General features: G+C 32.3%; 1 protein-coding gene and 1 long non-coding RNA gene across 4 annotated transcripts in view; both read left to right on the top strand.

The window, feature by feature from the left end:
- LOC142229355 (serine/threonine-protein phosphatase 2B catalytic subunit 3-like) overlaps positions 1-21,552 on the top strand; it is a 74,935-nt gene that overhangs the window by 35,613 nt on the left and 17,770 nt on the right. Inside the window, exon 1 of one of the 3 annotated variants that reach the window (XM_075299905.1) lies at positions 18,690-18,837. The exons of the other annotated variants lie outside the window; for them this stretch is intronic. The gene's annotated coding sequence lies outside the window, so the exon portion shown is untranslated. Of the gene's footprint in view, positions 1-18,689; positions 18,838-21,552 lie in introns of those variants that run through there. 3 annotated transcript variants of the gene reach the window in all.
- On the top strand, positions 6,270-6,651 carry LOC142229244 (uncharacterized). Its single transcript, XR_012720363.1, has 2 exons — positions 6,270-6,393; positions 6,456-6,651. It is a non-coding gene; the product is annotated as an uncharacterized LOC142229244 (long non-coding RNA).

Below are 21,552 nucleotides of genomic sequence, written 5' to 3'. Positions count from 1 at the left end.
AGAAATCTATAATTATTGAATGGTGAACCCTTAATGTACTACGTCTAACGACCAGTTATAAGCGCCAAATAATAAATGGCCAAACCATTTGTTTGCAAGGCTACGTTCGTTCATTTGCTTATGAGCTAAGTTGCTGTCGTATGAAATTACCAAAATTCGACCTATTTGCCTGAATTCCCGATCAGTTAGTTGCCAATAAAGACAAAGACCAAAAATAAAATAACGAAAAAATGAGTACGGATTTGTACCTACCTAAATTGCTATACGATAACAAAGGTGTTTAATTATTAGCATTTTTGGTTGGTGTGTGTGTGTTTTTTTTTTTTCATTTTCATGCCTTTATCCATGCAGATATCTATATTTTTTGACTTGTTCTGATGTATAATGTAATTTACTATAAACATCTCTTTATGTTTATTGGCCTGCACCACCTATTTTTACACAATTTTATAATCACACTTGGCATAACTATTTTTTTTTTGTATTAACTTAATTGTTAAATCAGGCGAAGTTACCAAAATTGTATACAGAATTATTTCCAAAAGAAGCAATTTGGAACGCATTGCAATTTTCCCTATGTAGAACGACCAACATTTATTGTAGATGTGGCATAAATAAACTAAAACATAGTTAGAAATTATTCGAAAGAAAAACTGTACATAAACTCTCAAATTCGACCCTACCTGTTACACAAGTCCATATGTGAGCGTACGTACACATGAGATATAAATATAAAATATTTAAACAATTTTTGTTTCTCTTGCTATAATTGTGTTTTGTGTACATAAGGTGAATTTTAATTATACATATTTTTTTAATTTTATCGCAAAATTAATTCTATTTTTCACGCCTCACAACACATTACACCGTTTGAGTGGCAAACTTAAAAATTATGGCAGAATAGATGCAAAATGTCTGCACTGACAAAAAAAGTATGTTTTTCATACACTATCTCAAACAATTATCCGTACACTAAATTGTTGAAAATATATTTCATCGTATCTCAGAAACTAGATAATTTAATTTAATTCGATCTTTTTTGATATCAAATAGAAATAATTATTAAAATACAATTTGCTTGAAACGAATCGGTTTCTGTGATACAATGAAAAATAGCTTTAACAGTTTGGTGTATGTTCAGGTGTAAAAAAATTGTTTTTGGGACAAATTTTTTAACACAATATATTTACAAGCATATGATGTTTATATACAAATTTAAAAAATCGTAGAAAATTTTTATTTCCAAAACTTTTTCTCGGGAAATAAATATGCTGGAAGAGAAATTATAATCAAAAAAAGTGAACCCTCTATTTCACTAAAGCCAATTTAACTATATTTTAGTTCATGGAATTATTATGTTTGGAGAAAGTTTCCTTTACTCCAATAATTTTTTGCGAACGTTAGTTAAATGAACTATACACAAATGGAGCAATAAAATTTACTAAATTCGTACTTCTCACAAAATTTATTTATTATTATTATTTCTTTAAATTTACTACAAATAGGCCCGCCTTGAACTTCGTATGGCACTAAAGACATTCTTGCAATTTTGAAATCTAATTTTTTCCTTCAGGCTGCAAAATGTTCTTTAACAAGTGAAAAAAAATAATTATGTCTAATAAATGTTCTTGAATTTGTCGAAAAATATTTACTTTGTTTGTTATACGTTTGTAATACTGTTTAGTTAACATTTTCTAAAAATAATCTAAATTTTGTAAAAATAAACCAAATTTTTTCTTCCTGGTGGGTTCACTGTTTTGTCAGTGTACGTTGTTCGTCCTTCCTGATATTATATTTTCAAATGAAAATTTTCAATGATAAAATAAATTTCTTGTTGTTTCAATACTGCAGTAACAAAACGAAATAAAATATAAGATAAAGGGATTTGTAGTTGTATGAAGAAGATGATGCACAGTGGAGGAGTGGAGTAGGGTTCAATTTGTAAGAAAATAATTCCTATATGTTTCTCCCATTAGAAATTAGCATATAGGACCCAAAATCGAGATATCTATGCCAGCCAGATCTATACTAAAGGCTGTGGAGATGTTCATTCGCCCGCACGGAAACATGTACAGTCAGGCGTGTATAGATTTGTATCGGGCGTTTGCTTATCAATGACTCTATTGATCAAGTTCCTTAATCTTCTTTGTCCATAAAGCTGGAATCACGGATGCAACATCCTTAAAATAAATCTTAGGTTCACCTTGAAACATATTTAATCGAATAATTGAAAATTCCAATTAATTTGAATATTATTATTTATACCCTTCAACATTATTACTGTGGTACAGGGTATAATAAGTTTGTGCATTTGTATGTAACGCCAAGAAGGAAAAGTCTGAGACCCATCGTTTAATATTAATATATGGGAGCCACCGTTGTGCAATGGTTAGCATGGCCGCCTTGCATACACAAGGTCGTGGGTTCGATTCCTGCTACGACCGAACACCAAAAAGTTTTTCAGCGGTGGATTATCCCACCTCAGTAATGCTGGCGACATTTCTGAGTGTTTCAAAGCTTCTCTAAGTGGTTTTACTGCAATGTGGAACGCCGTTCGGACTCGGCTATAAAAAGGAGGTCCCTTGTCATTGAGCTTAACATGGAATCGGGCAGCACTCAGTGATAAGAGAGAAGTTCACCACTGTGGTATCACAATGGACTGAATAGTCTAAGTGAGCCTGATACACCGGTCTGCCACATAACCTAACCTAACCTAACCTATCGTTTAATATACCGATCGTCTTATGCTATGGTCACACTGGGCAAATATTTGACAGAAATCAAAAAAGAATCAGTCGCCACAGCCAAACCAGCGGACATTTTTAGCTCATATTGGATATATAACATCATGGTAGGATTCCAGATATTTGGAAAATGGTTCTGGAAAAATGTTTGACACTCATTTTGGTCAAATATTTGCCTAGTGTGACCATAGCCTTAGAATTAAATTCTGAGTCAAAATAATCTGTCTGTATATGTAATTTTGTGTGCAAAGCACAGCTCGCAGTTTAAGTCCGATCGTCCTCAAATTTGGCACAGAGTTTTACTTTGGCTCAAAGACAACCGCTATTGATCGGTTAAGATTTAGATATAATTCCATATATATTTGTCACCGATCTGGGCATAATTGACGTATTTATCAACTTCGCACAGCCAAACATTTTGCGGCTCTCGTAAAATACCTCCCATATACACTGATAAAAAAGCATGCCCGGTTCCAAAGATTTTGTCTTTACTTTAACAATTTTGGTATTGATTCCGAGCCAAAGAAGCGAAGAATACAAGTAAGGCTACTTTTAAGACACAATTCTCTTTTAAATTTGGGTTTCGTGTACTTGCTTCTAGGAAGTAAATTTTAATTTTTCGCTTTTTCAGCTTTGTTTCTTCATATGCTATCAAAGTCCTTTAAAAACGAGTTAACGACAACTTTATTTTCCAAATTAAGACTCGACTTCCAGTAAAAATTATGCTATGTTTCAAGTAAAAACGTCTTTAAAATAAAGTGTTGAAAAAAATGTCCTATATTTAAACGATTTTTTGCTTTGCAGTCAAGATGCAAAAAGACAAAAAATTTGAAGACAATTTCATTAAATTTAAGGAATTTTTCTGACTAATTAAAGTCAAGTTGACCTTAGCCCAAACATTTTTTCTTTCATGTTATGATACCCATTTTTAAGTGAAATCACTTAATTATAAGGACAATACGACTTCATTGAAAAGTTTATTGACTTTTGGACAAGGAAAAAAGCTTTATATTAGAGAAATGCGTCTTCTATGCTAAGCAAAATTTGCATTCGTATTTTAAAGACATGAAATCTTTGACCTCACGACAATATTTTTTTCAGTGTATATTTTCCTTCCGATTTGGACTTATATGACCTCAAAAGCCAGAGTTTCGCCCTGATTTGCTTAACATTTTGCACAAGGAGTACGTTTAATAGTATTATTAAGTGTTCCAAATTTGGTTGAAATCGGTTCAGAGTTAGATACAGCTCCCATATATATCTTTCGCCCGATTTACACACATATGACCACAGGGACCATAGTTTTACTCCGCTTTAGACTTGTGCTTAAATAGTGACTTTGCACAGGGAGTAGAATTAACATTTTTACTATGCATGCCGAATTTGTTTGAAATCGGTTCAGATTTAGATATAGCTCCCGTACACTCAAAAAAAGTTTACTTCCCTTAAGGTATTGATTCCGAGCCAAAGATGCGGCTTCTTTAAAATAAAGACATCTTTGACGGACCTCCCTGGCTTTAAATCTAGGATAAATAAAATTAAAATTGGATACAGATCTCATTCATCGAATTTTTATCCTCTTTTTGCGATATATTAATAAAGGTATTTATGTACAAACAAATTCCAATTTAAAATCCAAATTATGACAGGTACTTCAAAGTAAAAACAGTTTTCTTAATGCTAAAAAAAAAAATTTAAACCAACGATGGAAATACTTAAAATAAGTCTTAGCATATATTTGAAGCATTTTTATCTTAAATTTAAAAATTCAATATGTCAGTTGAGTTAGAGACGATTTCTTTAAATTAAAAATGTTTTTCTTTATTTTAAGGAAAATTTGCCTTACTTCAAAGATCTACAACTTCAGCAGAGAGACGCAAATATTCATAATTTGTGTCCTAAATTTAATGAAAAACATTTTTGAAGCACGGATTATAAATTTTCTTTTAATTAAAATGTCATTATTTTAAAGTTGCATAATCTTCCATATTAGGTCAATATTTTTTTCAGTGTATATATGTACGCCAGAGTTGGGGAAATATGGTAGAATGTTTAATATTTTACCCATTTTTAATGTGATTTTCCTCCAATTGACTCGATAGTTACCACAGGAAATATATTTACTATGCTATTTAAGTGTGTCAAGTTTGATCTAATTTGGTTCAGCTTGAGATAAAGCTTCCATACATTTGTGCTTCCGGTTTATACAAATATGGCCAAAATACCCACATTTTACACAAAATTCTGTGATGATTTTCCCATTTTGTAGTTATATACTACACACTATAAGCTAGACATTCCACAGAACGGTTGAGTTTTAAATAAATCTCCGACTTATGGAAATATCGCCCGACTTGGCCAAATAATATATCACAACCCACAATTGACCACATATATTGGTGAAATCTAACCAATATCCTTGTAAAATCGCCACTGCTAAGTAGCAAAAATTGTAAATATTACTCAAATTGTCCTATATCTCGAATACATATGTATCGTCCAATAAATCATAAATGCTCTTTTGTACAATTGTATTGCAATTGCTCTACCGTTATATTTCCCATATTTATACCCTAAACCACATACTCGTAGTGGTCAGGGTATAATAACTTTGATCGGCCAAAAAATGTGCCTACCATAAATATTGATTTTAGACCCCATAAAATATATACCGATCGACTCGGAATCACCTCCTGAGTCGATCTAGCGCTTGGTGTCCGTCTGTCCATGTATTTGTTGTTCACAGGATTCCGGTCGCAATTATTAACCGATTTGGATGAAATTTGGTACAGAGTGTTTTTGAATTTGGAAGAAATCGGATCAAATTTATATATAGCTCTCACACCCAGAAAAAAGTGCCTTCGAAACTAAAGGAAAAATTTTTCATCAACATAGTTTATCCATTTTATTTCCATTAAGGTAAATTTTTGTGAGAAATAATAAAATTTACTCGTTTCAGTAAAAAAATCCTAAACTGTAAGCAGTTAGGAATAGTTCATTAACTAGAATAAGGCATGGAATTTTACTCATACTGTTTTCTTCGCTGGGTATAAGAATTTCCTACTGAACAAGAAAATTTTATTCACCGATAACAAAGCATTCGTAAAAATAAACAAAAACCGAACTAAAACCAAGTTTCCTCAAAATTAGTAAAATTTCTTATAAAATGATAATTGCAACTTCCTTTATAATAGAAACTTTTCATATATACGAACAACACTTGGCTTAGAAAAATATTTTAGTTCATTCGTACTAAGAAGTTTGCAATCCTTTCAAAACGTAAGGAAAAAAACTTGTTAGAATATAGGAAATTTTCCTATATTTCTATTGTCTACCTGTAATCGATACCTGTCATCGTAATCGATGTGTTTGCGCGTGGGTGTAATCGATATGTTTGCGCGTGGTTTGTTTTTTTAGTTGGAATCGCGTTGTTGTGGTATACGGAGAGATTGTTAAAAAATAATATGGTAAAATAATATAATAAATAGCAATTAAAATATATACAATATTTTTTATTTTAAATTAGTGAGAAAATTTTTCGTTTTTTGAAAATAAATCTATCAATGTCGTGATGGTGTATAAAGGAAGAAAACACCAGCAGAATAATTACCCTTTCATTTGTCTTCATTTTTGAATCTTCAAATATCAGGTAATATTCAGTGACGCTAACCTTTTGTAACAAAAATGTTTTATCATTTTTTATATTTGTAGGTATTGAAATTGTAAAAGGAGGACAAAATCGTTAGGAAGCAACTTATTAAAAGTGAAAAGTACAAGAAGATGAAAAAGTGCGTTTTACAGTTGATAATATCACATGGAAATTGGAAATAGTGGAATAATAAACTAATATTTCAAGGACAGTCGATGCTGTTGATTCTTAATAAATATATTCAATATATTAATAAAACATGTCTTTTATTGAAGATAAAATTGCTTATATAAATAAATAAAATTGTATTTAAAAACGAAGGTAAGCAGTTCTAATTATGAAGTAAAAGTTTTACCACAAATATGTAAGATTTGTCCAAATGAATGAAAAAAATTCAATAAAATCATTCCATATATGAATTCAAATCAGTTAAATTTTTTCATTCTGTAGTATAGTGGCACATAAATATAGGAAAATGTTAACTAATATATGGAATGCATTATACCTAATTTCTACGAAAATCACATCGTTCAAACAAATAAAAATGTCTTTGGCGCTATACGAAGTTCAACTTTCTTTACAATGAGTTCATTTTAACTTAAAGAAGTGGTCACTTTTTTTGGGTGCATGTATATGTATCGCCCGATTTCGACAAATGGAGTCACGTTGCGCTTTTTTTACAAACCGATCGTCATCAAATTTTGTACATAGTAAACTTTTTCATCACTCTTTAAGCCTGCGAAATCGGTTCAGATTTAGATATAGCTCCCATATATATGTATCGCCCGATTTTCCCAAATTTGACCATGAAACCCTTATTTATCAACCGATCGTTACCAAAGTTGGCTAAATGTCATCTTCTATAGCACTAACTACATGTGCAAAATTTCATCGAAATCGGTTCAAACTTAGATATAGCTCCCATATATATGTATCGCCCGATTTTGAAAAATTTGCCCCTAATAACCTTATTTTATCATTTATTAACTGATCGTACTCAAATTTTGCACAAGGTAATCTTCTGCGGTATCAATCATACCTGCAAAATATTATACAAATTGGTTCAGATTTAGATATAGGTCCCATATATACATCGCTCGATTTTGCCATATTTGGCCATAATACTCTTATTTATTAACCTATGTTATTCAAATTTCAAATTTTGATGTACCAGCTGATCGTATTTAGACTTAACATATTAGGCTTATAAGGACGTAAGAACGTAAACTCCAAATGCGAGTTTCCCCATGTTTAATAAAAATAATTTTAAATTATTTCGTTCCCCCATATTCGAAGATGGGCAACGTAATATCCTTACTTGTAACATACAAATTCCTTCAGTAAACTGAGAGTACATTGCTTAAAATATGGGCATAAAATTCAGACCTCAATATTGTGTACACTTTATGTGCCGAAATGTAGGTTTTAAGTACATTTTTGTTTCAGTGTGGTAATTCCAATAATACCTTCTGTAGAACAACGTATCTACAATACATATAATAATCCCGGCATATTAATCATGTGTATCTTAAGAATTGTTGTTAATTTGTTTTTCGTATTTCTTAAATATTGCTTTCAGTATGTTTTTCTTTTTTTTTTGAATAGGGGCCAATTGGCTTTTTCAAGCCAAATAAATCTACCACCACCTGTAATGTGGCGTCCTAAACAATTGTCGGTCGGTTGGTTGTTCTGTTGGTGTGTTTTTGTTTGCTTTTGTTGTTGTTTTGTTTGTACTGCTGTCATTTTATTTTAGCTATGCCTGACGTTTGCTATGTTGAGTGTGTTTGTGTGTGGAGAGGGGTTTTGTTTTTGCCTCATAAAGTGTGTGTATTTCTCCCCCACTCTCACACACCTACACCTACATCTACATCAGTTTTGGATATGTGTTCATTTCAATTTCCCCACTTTTTTCACCATATTGCTAAGCCTTTTTCGCACCCGAAATACCCAACAGTGACATCAAACGAATAGGGGTGGCAATCAAAAGGTTTTTGACTTTATGCACTCAGTTTTTAATTAAAATATTTTCGTTCCGTTGTGAAGAATAAAAGAAGTATGATTAATTGAAAATTTAAAGAAGTTTTTATGGTTAGTTGAAGATGTAAGGAAAAAAACAAAGTCTTTTTTAGAAAAGCGAATATCGATTTAATTTTCCTTTTTTGTTTACCCATTTCTAATGCGTTTATCATAGACGAAGAGGAATATGCTAACTTTTTAGCTAATACACCCAGAAAAAAGTGCCTTTGAAACTAAAGGAAAAAATTTTCATCAATATAGTTTATCCATTTTATTTCCATTAAGGTAAATTTTTGTGAAAAATAATAAAATTTACTCGTTTCAGTAAAAAAATCCTAAACTGTAAGCAGTTAGGAATAGTTCATTAACTAGAATAAGGCATGGAATTTTACTCATACTATTTTCTTCGCTGGGTATAAGAATTTACTACTGAAAAAGAAAATTTTATTCACCGATAACAAAGCATTCGTAAAAATAAACAAAAACCGAACTAAACCCAAGTTTCCTCAAAATTAGTACAATTTCTTATAAAATGATAATTGCGACTTCCTTTATAATAGAAAGTTTTTCATACATACGAACAACACTTGGCATAGAAAAATATTTTAGTTCATTCGTACTAAGAAGTATGCAATCCTTTCAAAACTTAAGGAAACACACTTGTTAGAATATAGGAAATTTTTTCTATTGTCTACCTGTAATCGATACCTGTCATCGTAATCGATGTGTTTGCGCGTGGGTGTAATCGATATATTTGCGCGTCGGTTGTTTTTTTTAGTTGGAATCGCGTTGTTTCGGAGAGATTGTTAAAAAATAATATGGTAAAATAATATAATAAATAACAAATAAAATATGTAAAATATTTGTTATTTTAAATTAGTGAGAAAATTTTCGTTTTTTTAAATAAATCTATCAATGTTCGTGATAGTGTATAAAGGAAGAAAACACCAGCAGAATAACAACCCTTTCATTTGTCTTCATTTTGGAATCTTCAATTACCAGGTAATATTCAGTGACGCTAACCTTTTGCAACAAAAATGTTTTATGATTTTTTATATTTGTAGGTATTGAAATTGTAAAAGGAGGACAAAATCGTTAGGCAGCAACTTATTAAAAGTGAAAAGTACAAGAAGAAGAAAAAGTGCGTTTTACAGTTGATAATATCACACGGAAATTGGAAATAGTGGAATAATAAACTAATATTTCAAAGAGATTCGATGCTGTTGATTCTTAATAAATATATTCAATATATTAATAAAACATGTCTTTTATTGAAGATAAAATTTCTTATAGAAATAAATAAAATTGTATTTAAAAACGAAAGTAAGCAGTTCTAATTATGAAGTAAAAGTTTTACCACAAATGTGTAAGATTTGTCGAAATGAATGAAAAAATTTCAATACAATCATTCCATATATGAATTCAAATTAAATTTTTTCATTCTGTAGTATAGTGGTATATAAATATAGGAAAATGTTAACTAATATATGGAATGCATTATTCCTAATTTCTACGAAAATCACATCGTTCAAACAAATAAAAATGTCTTTGGCGCTATACGAAGTTCAACTTTCTTCACAATGAGTTCATTTTAACTTAAAGAAGGGGTCACTTTTCTGGGTGTAACAGGTTAGCGGATAAGTCCCAGGTCTAACAAAGAAAAACACATTTTTTTGTCAAAATTCGTTTTTATTATTCAACATAGTTCCCTTCAAGAGCGATACAACGATTATAACGAACTTCCAATTTTTTGATACCATTTTGGTAGTACCCCTTCGGTTTTGCCTCAAAATATGCCTCAGTTTCGGCGATCACCTCTTCATTGCAGCCAAATTTTTTCCTGCGAGCATCCTTTTGAGGTCTGAGAACAAGAAAAAGTCGCTGGAGCCAGATCTGGAGAATACCGTGGGTGGGGAAGCAATACACAAATTCATAAATTTTTGCCATCGTTCTGAATGACATGTGGCACGGTGCGTTGTCTTGGTGGAACAACACTTTTTCTTCTTCATATGGGGCTGTTTTGCCGCGATTTCGACCTTCAAACGCTCCAATAACTCCATATAATAGTCACTGTTGATGGTTTTTCCCTTCTCAAGATAATCGATACAAATTATTCCATGCGCATCCCAAAAAACAGAGGCCATTACTTTGCCAGCGGACTTTTGAGTCTTTCCACGCTTCGGAGACGGTTCACCGGTCGCTGTCCACTCAGCCGACTGTCGATCGGACTCGGGAGTGTAGTGATGGAGCCATGTTTCATCCATTGTCACATATCGACGGCTGTTACGAGTTAACAGCTGCAAACACCGCTCAGAATCATCAACACGTTGTTGTTTTTGGTCAAATGTGAGCTCGCTCGGCACCTATTTTGCACAGAGCTTCCGCATATCCAAATATTGATGAATGATATGACCAACACGTTCCTTTGATATCTTTAAGGCCTCTGCTATCTCGATCAACTTCATTTTACGGTCATTCAAAATCATTTTATGGATTTTTTTGATGTTTCCGTCGGTAACCACCGGCGTCCACTGCGTTCACCGTCCTCCACGCTTGAATTTTGCATACCAATCAATTATTGTTGATTTCCCTGGGGCAGAGTCCGGAAAGTGATTATCAAGCCAAGTTTTTGCTCCCACCGTATTCTTTCCCTTCAGAAAACAGTATTTTATCAAAACACGAAATTCCTTTTTTTCCATTTTTTCACAATAACAAAAGTTGCTTCACAAAAGACGCTCTATCTCACAAACTAATTGACTTACAGACGTCAAATTTTGAAACGAATCATTTGAAGGTTGGTACTAAATAAAACCAGTATGCATTTAATACTAGCGACGCCATCTATGTGTCAGACCGGGGACTTATCAGCCAACCTGTTAAGGCATTGGCTAGAGTATCCTGATTCGTCTTGGTCGATTTGGGAAATTTTGTTTTTTATATTTTCAAACTTAACAAACACACAATGATTCAATTACGAAATTAATTGATTCAATTATTTTTTTAATTTAAATACCTTCAATTACAGAAATAATAGTATCAATTAGAAAATTAATTGATACTGTTAATTTTTGTGATTGATTTTTGTTTCAATTAAAAAATTTGTTGAATCAATTAAATTTATAATTGAATATTTTTTAACACTCAATTAAGACTCTAATTGGAAAAATGCTCGTGAATTTTTTATCTGTGAAGTCGTCCAGTTATCAGCCAAATGAGGTCATCATCACCATAGGGTATATTAACTTTGTCATTCCGTTTGTACCACATCGAAATATTGCTCTAAGACCCCATAAAGTATATATATTCTGGGTCGTGGTGAAATTCTGAGTCGATCTAAGCATGACCGTCCGTCTGTTGAAATCACGCTAACTTCCGAACGAAACAAGCTATCGACTTGAAGCTTGGCACAAGTAGTTGTTATTGATGTAGGTCGAATGGTATTGCAAATGGACGGTCCACTTTTACGTATAGCCCCCATATAAACGGACCCTCAGATTTGGCTTGCGGAGCCTCTAAGAGAAGCATATTTCATTCGATCCGGCTGAAATTTGGTACATGGTGTTGGTATATGGTCTCTAACAACCATGCAAAAATTGGTTCACATCGGTCCGATCCGGCTGAAATTTGGTACATGGTTTTGGTATATGGTCTCTAACAACCATGCAAAAGTTGGTCCACATCGGTCCATAATTATATATAGCCCCCATATAAACCGATCCCCAGATTTGGCTTACGGAGGCTCAAAGAGAAGCAAATTTCATCCGATCCGGCGGAAATTTGGTACGTGGTTTTGGTATATGGTCTCTAACAACCATGCAAAAATTGGTCTCCATCGGTCCATAACTATATATAGCCCCCATATAAACCGATCCCCAGATTTGGCTTGCGGAGCCTCAAAGAGAAACAAATTTCAACGGATCCGGCTAAAATTTGGCACATTGTTTTGGTATATGGTCTCTAACAACCATGCAAAAGTTGGTCCATATCGGTCTATAGTTATATATAGCCCTCATATAAGCCGTTCACCAGATTTGATATCCAGAGCCTCTTGGAGGAGCAAAATTCACCCGATCCGGTTCAAATTTGGAACATGGTGGTAGTATATGGCCGCTAACAACCATAGCAAAATTGGTCCATATCGGTCCATAGTTATATATAGCCGATCTCCAATCACACAAAAATTGGTCTATATCGGTTAATAATCATGGTTGCCACTCGAGCCAAAAATAATCTTTTTATTTTATTTCTATAGAAAATTTTGTTAAAATTTTATTTCTATAGAAAATTTTGTTAAAATTTCTTTTCTATAGAAAATTTTGTTAAAATTTTATTTCTATAGAAAATTTTGTCAATCTGAATTATATACGTATTTAATCGGTCTTTTTTTATTTAATATACACCACGTATGGACTTAGTTACAATTTAGAAGACGGTGTTAGGAGGTTTTAAGATACCTTGCCATCGGCAAGCGTTACCGCAACTCAAGTAATTCGATTGTGGATGGCAGTGTTTAGAAGAAGTTTCTACACTCTTAGAAAAATATGTTTTTCATATGTTCCGATATATACAAAATGTGTTTCGGGCACAATTTTAAAACACAATATATTTAAGTGCAAACATGTAATGTTCCTAAACTAACACTAAATGTTTGGGACGTCTATGTTAATATGTTAGAATATATTTGGGGCATGAATGTTTCATACAAAATCATATGTGTGAATGCAAACATATATAAATTTACAAATTTCGACTAAACATACATATGTTGTGATATTTTATTCAAAGCGACAGAGAGAGTATAGAGAAAGAAATAGAGATGGAAACCGGGAGAGTTGACGAAAGATATCAAGATAACACAGCGAAAGAATCAAAAGAGAACAATTTCTGTGAAACCGCTTGTATGTTGTTTCGGAAAACTGTTTTATGATAAGGCCAAAAATTGTATATGCTTAAGTCTAAATATTTTAATTTGAATAAAGAGAATATACATTCGGAACCAAGAGAATAGACATTTGAAAAACAAACAGCATATGTTTTCGCCTTGAGACAGTGATGCCATGCGTAGGGAAAAATCCTTTTTTGTAGGGATTTTTTCCTAGAATTACATCGGTAGGGAAAAAAGGACAGATTTTTAATTTTTTCTACAAATGTAGGGAATTTTTCCAATTTTCATAGTTTACTACATTTTGCAACAAGAAGAGTACTTTTCCTTAATATTCCAGATATTTGAAGATCCAAAATATATGGTAGTCAAAGCTTCAACTAATGGAATACGTATTCACCGTTAACGATGTTATTTTAATGATTTTATTTAGAAAAGTTCAAAAGATGTTTTTGCATTGGTATTTAATTACAAATGTGTAAATAGATTTCATTTGCAGGAATAAACGCTTCCATTAAGGTTCATAAACAGGTGATGGCTTCGTCAACTTGGTGCCTCTCAATATTTTCTAACACAAAGATCACTTGCAGTGCATACGCGGATTCGTGTAAAGGGTGATTCTTTTGAGGTTAGGATTTTCATGCATTAGTATTTGACAGATCACGTGGGATTTCAGACATGGTGTCAAAGAGTAAGATGCTCAGTATGCTTTGACATTTCATCATGAATAGACTTACTAACGAGCAACGCTTGCAAATCATTGAATTTTATTACCAAAATCAGTGTTCGGTTCGAAATGTGTTTATCGACAAATTTTGTTCAGCGATGAGGCTCATTTCTGGTTGAATGGCTACGTAAATAAGCAAAATTGCCGCATTTGGAGTGAAGAGCAACCAGAAGCCGTTCAAGAACTGCCCATGCATCCCGAAAAATGCACTGTTTGGTGTGGTTTGTACGCTGGTGGAATCATTGGACCGTATTTTTTCAAAGATGCTGTTGGACGCAACGTTACGGTGAATGGCGATCGCTATCGTTCGATGCTAACAAACTTTTTGTTGCCAAAAATGGAAGAACTGAACTTGGTTGACATGTGGTTTCAACAAGATGGCGCTACATGCCACACAGCTCGCGATTCTATGGCCATTTTGAGGGAAAACTTCGGAGAACAATTCATCTCAAGAAATGGACCGGTAAGTTGGCCACCAAGATCATGCGATTTGACGCCTTTAGACTATTTTTTGTGGGGCTACGTCAAGTCTAAAGTCTACAGAAATAAGCCAGCAACTATTCCAGCTTTGGAAGACAACATTTCCGAAGAAATTCGGGCTATTCCGGCCGAAATGCTCGAAAAAGTTGCCCAAAATTGGACTTTCCGAATGGACCACCTAAGACGCAGCCGCGGTCAACATTTAAATGAAATTATCTTCAAAAAGTAAATGTCATGGACCAATCTAACGTTTCAAATAAAGAACCGATGAGATTTTGCAAATTTTATGCGTTTTTTTTTAAAAAAAAGTTATCAAGCTCTTAACAAATCACCCTTTATATAAATGTAGGATTACATATTATTACACGCAAAAAAATAATTCTTTCCTCCCAAACGAAATTTTAGACAAACAAAGTTCGTTTCTCATTTGCTTTTCGCTGTAAGGAAGTGTATTTGGAAGAAAAGTATATACTTTTTGTGGTAAACGTTTATTCTTTTCCAGGATGTAAAAACAATTTCATAAAGACTAGCTCAAAAAAAAAAACATTATTTTCTTGCTAATTGCATTGTCCCTCACATCTTTCTCACATCCACGAGGATTTTTAGTTCTTAACACCTTTTCCTGTAATACCAACAATGTAGAAGAAATTATACGATTTTATAAATTTTTAAAATTTTTTTTACCTTTCGCCTGGACGGAGAATCGAACCGCGGACCATGCACATTGTAAGCCAACACACTAACCACTGAGCTATGTACCTGTTATGGTCATCAATAGATAAATATCCATATAAGTTATATTTATATAGCATAGCTTGCGGCGCCCACGAACCGAATAAACAAAGTTTATTTAACAGAAACAAACATTTAGTTTGGCACCGTGGAGCAGTGGTAGCTACGTCCGACTCTCATGCCAAGGGTCGTGGGTTCGATCCCTGCTTCGGCCAAAGTTTTTTTTTTTTTGCTTTTGTTTTTTTTACATATATTCCAGATATATTCGGAAGATTCCGAAAAAATGTTCAACATTACATTGTACTATATTAAATTTTGAACTGTAAAATGTGTCTTATTAAAGACCTAAAGTCAGAAAAGAACAGTGTTTGATATAAACGAAATGGACTGTGTTGTTATTTCAAAAAACACTTTTTTTATTGAAAAAATAAAAATTTTGTAACAAACGAATTTTTTTGGTGATGAAAGTTTAAAATTTTCGAAGCAATTCAAAAAACTCTAACAAAAGAAAAACGTTTTCGGTACACGTTTTCCAAACGTTTTTTTTCTTTGCGTGTACAATACTTATAGCCTATTGGACAAGAAGATTAAGGAAATTAGTACTATTAAGTTACTGAAAAGAACTTGTTCAATAAGCTCGAATAAGTATAGTAATAATATGTAGTTTAAATGACTTGGACATTAAACAGTCCTGCATTGGTGTCAAGCTAACATAAAAATAGTAAATGTAGGGTTTTTATTCAACATTTACAACTGTTACATTCACAACAGTTTTTAATGCTTTAGGAAAATGTCGTCTAGTGAAGAAAATAACATAAAACCATTCCAACAAAATTTCGAAAATAGCCTTTTTGACCAAATTGGCTCACTGTTGACTTAAAGGGTTGGCTAGAGGCGGTCGAAAATGACGATTTTAAATACCAATACTTGTGGAAAGTTCGTAATTTGCAGAAATCTGACCTGAAGAAACACGCGGCCATTAAAGTCCACAAGAAAAATGTTGGTTGTGTTAAAAATGAGCAATGATGTTGCAATGTTCGAAATCCGAATAAAAATGTCATATTATTGAACATTTGGTCCCTTTATTGACGGATATAATCCCTGACTATTAATTTTAAAGAAATTGAATTCAATATAAAATATTTGTTGTTTTCTTGCCAAATTTGTTTGAATTTAGTACCGTAGGCAAAAATGTAGGGAAAAAATTTTGGGCGTAGGGAAACAAAGGAAATTTTTAGGAGCCACGTAGGGAATTTTCAAAAAACTTCCTGGCATCACTGCCTTGAGATCAGCATTTTATATACGTGTGGACATGTATTTTGTTTATCTTTTTGGCATTATGGGCACAATTGTTTTCTTGGTTCGTTAAAAGAAATCAGGGATCTTCATAAAAATAACGAAAGGGCACTATACTCTTTTTAGAGTTGGGACAGTAAAATTAAATAAGAAGGAAATAGTGAAAAATTACACAGTAAAATGTATAAAAACAAAGTTTAGCCCCTCTTTATTAATAAGTAGTCCACGAGGCGTTGACGGACACCTTCAAATATAAAAGCGGGCATTTAGTTCGAGTTTTGCAGCTAAAACAATTTAAAAAGTTTATTTTCTTTAAAACGAATTATAAAAGAAAAATAAAAGGCATTTTAGAGCGATGGTGTTAAATGCTAGTAAAAACTGTTCACGCCTAAATAAATTTATGTTTATATTATGAAATTATTTATGTATGTTTATACTCGACTCCACGTTCTTCTTTTGTTAGAGTTTTTGAATTCCTTCCAAATTTTAAAGTTTTGTACCAAAAACAGTTTTTTGTTACAAAATTGTTATTTTTGCAATAAACAAATAAAATTAGTCAATTTCGTTTATATCAAGCACTGTTACTGACTATAAATCTTTAATAACCCACATTTCGAAGTTTCATTATAAAAATTTAATATAGTGTAAATATAAATGTGTAACTTAAAAAAAAAAGTGTTCGGTCGGAACAGGGATTGAACCCACGACCCTTTGCATGCAAGGCAGACATGCTAACCACTGCTCCACGTGGTAAACAAATGTATGTTTCTGTTAAATAATGTTATGTTTGCATGGGCTCGTGGGCGCTGCAAACTATGCTATATAAATGTAACTTATAACGATAATTATCTACTAGTGACTATAACAGCTACGTAGCCCAGTGGATAGTGTGTTGACTTACAAACTGTATGGTCCTCGGTTCGATTCTCCGTGCAGGCGAAAGGTAAAATTTAAAAAATGTATAAAAGTGAATACCTTCTTCAACATTATTTGTATTACAGAAAAAGGTGCCAAGAACTAAAATATTTCGTGGAAGTGAAAATTACGAGTATGTTAGGGAATGAGGACAATCGTCTTTGGGAAAAATTCTTCCAACCATATAATATTTTTGGGCTTAAAATGCTTCCAAACATATAATATGTTCACATAAAACAAACATATTAATGTTTCGGCAGTATCCAATAATATATGAGCTTCCTGCAAAATATGTTTGGAACATATGTTAAAGAAGCGATTTTTTTAGGGTGTACGCAATCCATGGCGGAGGGTACATAAGCTTCGGCCTGGCCGAACTTATGGCCGTATGTACTTGTTTTTTTTTATTTAAATCGGAAAATTTATTTTTGTTAGTTATTAAGTTTGTAAGCTTGTAGTTGAAATTACTTCAATCACGGAAGTGATAATATCAATAACCATTAATTACTCCAATTAAAAACTTATTTTATTTAACAAAGTATTGAATAATAATTAAATCAATTAACTGTTTATTTATTATTAAATTTTAATTCAATTGAGATAAAATCTTGAAAAAATATTGGTGATATTTTTTCGGTTTATTTATATAACATATATGATATGTTTTGTTGTTATTATTCATGTACTTTACTTACTTTGAAATTTTCTGTAGAAATAATGTATTCTACTTGAAAATCACTATGCATATTTTTATAATTAAATGTATTATCTTATATATTTATGAACGTATAAAATCTGCGAAATAACAAAACAGAAAAAGAAGGTGGTGTGGAGAATGTTTTCACACAACATATATGCAGACATACATACGAATGAATACTCGGGCCGGATTATTATTACTTAAAAATTCTCTAGCAATTATTCATTATAATGAAATTATTATTATTTTTTTTTGCCATACAAAATGTGTTTTTTTTTGTATTGTTTCTTGAACATGGTAGTAGACGTTGGCGGTATACTTTTTCTTTGGTATTGCCTTTGTATATTTTTATTTTTTGTTTAATGTCTGGCTGTTGTTTTTGTTTTCGTATACTATATTTAAATAATTTCAATTATTTTTAGTAGCCCAGCACCAAGAATGTCAACAATTGATATTTTTGTATAGTTAGTCTTCATTTGTAATTCACCAAGTGCGTTCTTTGTGTTGTAAAGAAAACCACAAAAAAAAGAAAAGTAGTCTGTCTAGCTCATGATTGCGTCCAAAATGAAGAGAATTTGTTAAAAAAAAATTAAAACTTTATTTTGGGGGGTGGCCGAAAGTGTTGCTGTGAGCCTATACAAACAATTCAATTTTACTTAATTGATTTTTTAGTGGGTCTTTTGTGATGCTATTACGGTAATTTGTATACTTAATTAATAGTATGCACGATTGTGTTTCTCACAAACCAAACAACCATCCAGCCAGTCAACCAGCCAGCCAGCATCTAATCCTGACGGTTTTTTAATTAATTATCCTTGTGAACCCGATTTCATTGACGTTATATGCTGGGCAAAATGGGGTATTAGTGGGTTTGAGAAACATCATCTTTGTATAGACTGCGAATAACAATTCGCTCTCACCGCCATCTCCACCTCTCCCTTAGCATCTGCAACTGAAACAGCTACCTAAGCATCTGCATTGAAAGGATGCTTCCAATGAATCGTTAATTACAATTTAAATTTATTATAACGTCCGTTAAAAGCATTATGACGGCGTTCCTCATTCGCTTTGAGCATCGTTATCCTTAAGCCCATAAAGCAAACTCCATAGAGTAAAATTAACTGCTTTGTCGTCATATTAATCTTACAGGAAATACAAATCATTTACATATTTTCCATAATCGGAGATAATTAAACTTTTTCGTGTTTTTTTTTTTTAATTTAAAAGTACAATGATGAATACACACTGAAAAAAAAGCATGCCCGGTTCCAAAGATTTTGTCTTTACTTTAAAAATTTTGGTATTGATTCCGAGCCAAAGAAGCGGAGAAAACAAGTACGGATACTACTTTTAAGACACAATTCTCTTTTAAATTTGGGTTTTATGTACTTGCTTCTAGGAAGCAAATTTTAATTTTTCGCTTTTCAGCTTTTTTCTTCACATGCTATCGAAGTCCTTTAAATACGAGTTAACGACAACCTTATTTTCCAAATTAAGGCTCGACTTCCAGTAGAAAGTATGCTATAATTCAAGTAAAAAACGTCTTTAAAATAAAGTGTTGATAAACATGTCCTACACTCAAAAAAAAGTGAACTCTCTATTTCACTAAAGCCAATTTAACTTTATTTTAGTTCATGGAATTATTATGTTTGGAGAAAGTTACCTTTACTCTAATATTTTTTTGTGTACGTTAGTTAAATTAATTAAAACCGAGGAAAAAAATATACTCAACTGAAGCATAAAGATTAACTAAATTCATGTCTTCCACAAAATAGTTCAGAATTTCTTTAAATTTGTAAATTTTACCAAAAATGCGTCCATCATGAACTTCGTATGTCACTAAAGACATTCTTGCAATTTGAACTCCAAGTTTTTCCTTCAAACTACAAAATTTTCTTTAACAAGTGAAAAAACTTAGTTATGTCTAATAAATTTTCTTGAATTTGTCGAAAAATATTTACTCATTTTTACTACATCGGCGTGATGCCAACGTTTGTAATACTGTTTAGTTAAAATTTTCTACAAATATTAAAAATTTTCTAAAATTAACAGAAAGTTTTCTTCCTGGTTGTTTCACTGTTTTTTCAGTGTATATTTCAACGATTTTTTGCTTTGTAGTAAAGATGCAAAAACAACAAAAATTTAAAGACAATTTCATAAAATTTAAAGAATTTTTCTGAATTATTAAAGTCAAGTTGACCTTAGCCCAAGCATTTTTTTCTTTCATGTTATGATACGCACTTTTAAGTCAAATCACTTAATTATAAGGACAATACGACTTCATTGAAAATTTTATCGACTTTTGGACAAGGAAAAAAACTTTATATTAGAGAAATGCGTCTTCTATGCTAAGCAAAATTTGCATTCGTATTTTAAAGACATGAAATCTTTAACCTCACGACATTTTTTTTTTTCAGTGCATATTAAGCTCTATAGCCGAGTTCGAACGGGTTTTCACCATAATCAAAGTCAACTTGACTTTAATAATTCAGAAAAATTCTTTAGATTTAATGAAATTGTCTTCAAATTTGTTGTCTTTTTGCATCTTGACTACAAAGCAAAAAATCGTTCAAATAGAGACATGTTTTTTAACACTTTATTTTAAAGACGTTTTTTACTTTAAAAATAGCATAAATTCTACTGGAAGTCGAGTCTTAATTTGTAAAATAAAGTTGTCGTTAACTCGTTTTTAAAGGACTTTGATAGCATATGAAGAAAAAATGCTGAAAAAGCGAACAATTAAAATTTGCTTCCTAAAAGCAAGCACACAAATTTAAAAGAGAATTGTGTCTTAAAAATATCCTTTCTTGTATTCTCCGCTTCTTTGGCTCGGAATCAATACCAAAATTTTTACAGTAAAGACAAAATCTTTGGAACCGGGCATGCTTTTTTTTCAGTGTGGAATCGAACTGCACTCAGTGATAAACAGAAGGTCAATATTGTGGTATCATAATTAACTGAAAAGTCGAAGTGAAAATGAAGTTTTGGGTCGCCATTATAACTAACCTAAGTAAAAAAGAGGGTCCAGGTTTCCGTATATCATATAAGCTGACATATACCAAAACCAATATGTGGTACGCTCCAACTTCTTTATTCCATCAAACCGAATCATATAAGATATGGCGGTTTCTATATTTTGTAAAAGCTTAGCATTTGACATAAACAGATTTCCAAAGTCTCTTTTTCGTCAAAATACGGCTGCATACACAATCATCCGCTTCTCTTACTCGGCACAAATGTAACTCTAGGTGTACGGTAATGATTCCTATGACGTTTCTGTTCGTCATCCTCTTTTCTTCAAGCATGATAGTTCTCCAGTCTTTTTTGGGTCACCCCCTAGTAGTTTCGTCGCCCTTCCGACCGTTGCACTGTTCCACGTGGAACAGTTTGGCGAAGCCCGCCGAACGGTCC

Source organism: Haematobia irritans, chromosome 3 (assembly GCF_050003625.1).
Source record: "Haematobia irritans isolate KBUSLIRL chromosome 3, ASM5000362v1, whole genome shotgun sequence".
NCBI classification, from domain to species: domain Eukaryota; kingdom Metazoa; phylum Arthropoda; class Insecta; order Diptera; family Muscidae; genus Haematobia; species Haematobia irritans.
The sequence above is the reverse complement of the archived record's forward strand: the minus strand, read 5'-3'. Positions and strand labels throughout refer to the sequence as shown.